Below are 4705 nucleotides of genomic sequence, written 5' to 3'. Positions count from 1 at the left end.
TCTCATTTTGTAAAAATACCAACGGTGATCTCTGGAAAGGGTGTAGTAATTCATAGGAAGCAAAATCAGGTCTCCTGTTTCCTAAGAGTACCCTGCCCTTTCCACCAGTCTGTCAGTTACTCACTTTGGGGACTTAAAATTTTCTGGAATTTTATTTCTGGATGCAGTGAACAGGATATGCCTAAATAAGCCTAATCAGCAATTGTCTTAGGGAAAAATACACACTTACTACAACCTCCAGAAACGTACTCCCAGGAGCTACTGTATGGTATTCTCAGGGGCAGGTGTGGGCTGGCCCACAGTTGATGGGTTGCCAGGGAGTCTGGTGGCTTCTGCCAGTTCTGAGAGTCACCTGTGACTTTGTGTTCTCTGGCACTTATTTCTTGTGCAGCTCTTATTATTACATGACTCATATGGTGTTTTTCATTTCAATTAAATGAAAGGGACTTGGGTGACTCATGCAGAGCACAAATGGGCATGAAGTATATGGAGTAGTTTACTGCAGAGGGAAATTTGGGGGTTTTAAGAAAGGAAGACTTAAGGATAGATAAGAGGTAGAATTCTGAGGACCTTAAATTCAGAGCCTTCCCAAGGCATTAATGTTCAACAATTATTGTTAAGTCCAATTTTTGGCTAAGCCATTTATGCTTTAGGTACAAATATTTTTCATTGGTATCAGCTCACCTTTTAAAAAATGAACTTTGCACCAATTTTTTAAGGAAATAGGACCATCCCTGGAGACTCCTCTAATATTGAACCTTTATATTTTTGTGGTATTTTATCATCTTCAATGCAGATTATCTTATTTGATCTTTATTAAACCCTATGAGGTTGATATTTTTATTAGCCATATTTTATAGATAAGTTTATAGAAAGGGTACAAAGGTTTAGAGACTCCCAAAGGTGTCTTAAGAGAACTAAAACTTGAGCCCAGGTCTACAGAATCCAAAGTATGGACTCAAGAACAGACAAAACAAAACCCAAACTCTATACCATAGCTCTTTATAGAGAGACCTTAGTGCAGAACACATGTCAAGTTTGATTTTGAGCTCCTTTTTTCATACCAAAGATGCCAGATGTTGGGACATGGTCTCTCCCATAATACTGACTCTTCAGGATGGTCTAAATAGTAATGTTCCAAATTGGAAGTGGTGTTGATCAATTTGTAACTTCTCTTTGCACTCAAAGTTTTTTTAAAAATCCTTTTTTTTTTTATTACACATTGGTCCCTCTTAGCAAGTGTGCCCTTTTCCTACACGAAAGAGAATCAAATTCTAGACTCCTACTGTCAAAGTCTGAATGGCTATCAGTATACATGCCAATACTCCACTTTATGAAATGTTTGGAAAAATCAGGTGAATCCCCATAGGTAAAAGTACTTTTACAAACTTTATGTGGATAAGACTGCCACCTTCAGATGAAAAGGAAGTCAATGTACTTTTTTAGATGAGCAAGAAATGACCAAAATATGTTTATATTTAGGAAGGGCTCACAGACACATGAGAACTAATGAGAGCTGATTCATGACATCAGGTATCTCCCCCACTCCCATCAAATTAAAGTATTAATTCTCAAAGCCCTCTTACTAAACATGACTTACATTTTCCTATACATTTAAAACCATATAAGTTTAACTTTAGGTGTTTGCATAGATAAAATGTCTTATTACACTTGTAATTTTCTACCCTTGTCCAGGGCTTTCTGAGTGTTCAAGATGCTCATGAGGTAAGACCACTCATAGTTAGGGCTGCCTGAGCAGCTGTCCCTAAGGAAAGGGGCTCTGGATTGAAAAATAAAAAGATGATTTTTTTTTTTTTTTTAGGGAAGAGTAACTATATCAAGATAAAATAGCCAAGATTAGTCCTGAAGGGTCAAGGCATAAAAACCCCAATGCATGATTCTTCTTTATAAAACAAAATAATTTCTCATTAAAAATGACATGTTATTATGAAATTTGCAAAGATCCCAGGTAGTTTTATATCAAACCCAGGCCTACAATGTCTCCATTGTTAGCATGTTCTGTGGATACTGTGTGTGGAAAGAGACACCCCAATGATGGCACTGAGGAACAGAAAGGGCCATTCGGAGACTACCTGGAGAGTACATATTGATATGAGGGAAGCAGGCGATCATGCTAGTACAGGTTTAGGGGTCCAAATATGGGGATCCAGAAATTCTGTCATCAATTCCTCAGGATCAATTAATCTTTGGGGATATAATTCATAATGCCTTAAATCAAGAGACTGAAGAATAATGACTGTTTACAGCAAGAGCTACCATCCTTTTTAGCAGCTAAAATACACATGTTGTCTGTGTAGTTTACTCCCTTGCCAATAATAGGGTTCTGGGGAAGCCAGAACTTACAAAAGTATGGACTCAGCGAGGCAGTCAAGAATTGCCCCCATCTCCACCCAGAGGGGGCACCCTACTAAAAGCCACAAAGATGACCAGCTCTCCCTTCAGACTGTAATTTCTAACACTGTGGAAGATTTTTTAATAGATAAACAATAAATTAGAGTGTTTCAATAATCATCTTTGTAATTCAGATTCAATGAAGCAATAAGCCTTTGGTCCTTATTCGTGAAAGACACAAATAACATTGAAAAGTAGCTCTAAGTCTTGTTTCACAGATTAAAACTTCTATTTCTCATGTATAACTCAACATTTTTTAAAAAGTGAGCAAAGCTAGATGTGAGTTGGAATCACTTGAGTTAATGGGGATCAAAAAGAAAACTTTTAAAAATCACAGGTAATCCCCAAACCTCGTTTCAAGCCATTTGGATTCTCTCCTTTCAGAACTGCTAGTGAGTTGCCAATAGTTACTTTATTGAGTATCTGAAAGGTGCACAGCACTGTACATAGCTTGAAAATATCAGGTGGTTACTTCTATCACACCCTCTGTAAAGGCCTCCTTAATTTTCATGGTTTTGTAGTTTTACCTCCTGTGCTCCAGGGAGCATGCTGCTAATAGGTTTAAGTAGCACTTACCATGATGTTCTACAAATATGGTTTGTACCATGCATTCTTCCCACCGCATTTGAACTCCTCAATGATGGAATCCATGCATTATTCATCTACAATCGTGATGACCAAATACATGTTTGCTTGATAAATGAATGCTTGAAGAATGAAGAGTGCTTCACTTCTGTTCCTTCTCCCAACTCCCTAGTATGCATTTTGGTGAAAGCTCTGATGCTAAGAAGCCAACATTCAAAATGCACAATGGAAAAGAGGAGTGTCCAAAGGTGTGGCTGATTCAGACCAAAAAAAAAAAAAAAAAATCAGCTCCATAAATGATGAGGAGTGGTGGACTTCCCCGAGGGCCTAAGGACAGATCAGACAGATCAGAGCCACACCAGAATCTTGGAGCCAGAGGTTCAGTAACCCAAACTTCTACTTCAAGTTCCCAGTGTTGGGAACAAGCCAGCAGTCTAGTGACCTGGTGGAGCTTCAAGCCCAACACAGTCAGTTCCACTCAATTAACAGTTAACATTACTGGTTCAGAGTGAAGGGCCTCAGTCACCTAATCTCATACACATTTTTTATTATTCCTTCTCAAATTTCAAAAAATGTCATGAAAGAATAAATAAACAGACACTTAACAACCGAATGTGAAAAAAAGAAGATATTTCCAAAGAAACAGTTTGGATGCCCTATTCCTTGTGTGATGCTAAGAGACTCAAGCTGCCATAGATGTTTTTCAGTTTCCAGATTTGGGCCTTCTGGAATGCAAATATGCACTATGAGGGAAAAAAGGTTACATGAGATGCAGTAAGCATGATATCACATATGGATACCAATCATTTTCATTGTACATGCTAAATTCAATTGATTATTCAGGGTCTGGACACCACTTGGTGGATGCAAAAATCCTGCTTATGGTTTAGGGAGACAACTGAGTAACAGTACACACTTCCATATCTGACATCCTAGGTGTAACAGGGCAACGCTGGCTCCTGCTCTGCTTTCCACTAGTCATAAAACTGAGGACAAACCAGTTGCCTCCCTGTGCCTCAGGCTCTTCATGAAATGAGGGGTTCTGTCTCTCTGGACACTTCTAATATTCCCTTTCTTTCATACTGCTGGATTCTTGACCCATCAGTACCAAGGAAAACCCTAATCCTTCCATTTACCTAAAGAAAAGTATAGGCAAATACTGCTTAGGATTTATAAATAGTGTCATCTGTCCCTAACATGGACCAGTCTTGTGTTCATCCTCCTGGCCTTGCACCCAAAATTGATCAGCTTGCCAGCCTGCTGGCCCCTGCTCCACTCTGGGTGCAAATTCAACTATTTTTCTATGAAGTGTAATTCCTGCAACACTCTCTCATCCAGCTGCCCGTGCAAATGCTTGACACATTGCTCTCCCTGTGTTAACTTTCTAGACTCTAAATTTTTGCATCTAACTTTCTGATGATTCATAGGCTATACCAAGGTCAGTATTTCACATGTGGCCCTTTTCTAATGACAGAAACTCTTTAGAAAAATCCAGATGACTCTATACCAGCTGTGGAAGACAGAGCAAAATCTGATTCTTCTTATCATTTTTAGTGCAAGATTTAAAATAACAAGTGCTTGATCAAAAAATTGGGAATGGCTTTCAAATTTAACTTGCATTTCAGGGGGAGTTATATTTTCTAGTCTCAAAAACACTATAAGAGATTAAGATTCTTAAGTATTTATATACATACAATTTTCCCCAGGA

This window comes from Sciurus vulgaris (genome assembly GCF_902686455.1).
Source record: "Sciurus vulgaris genome assembly, chromosome: 11".
Classification (NCBI taxonomy): Eukaryota; Metazoa; Chordata; class Mammalia; order Rodentia; family Sciuridae; genus Sciurus; species Sciurus vulgaris.
Note: the sequence above shows the minus strand (reverse complement) of the source record.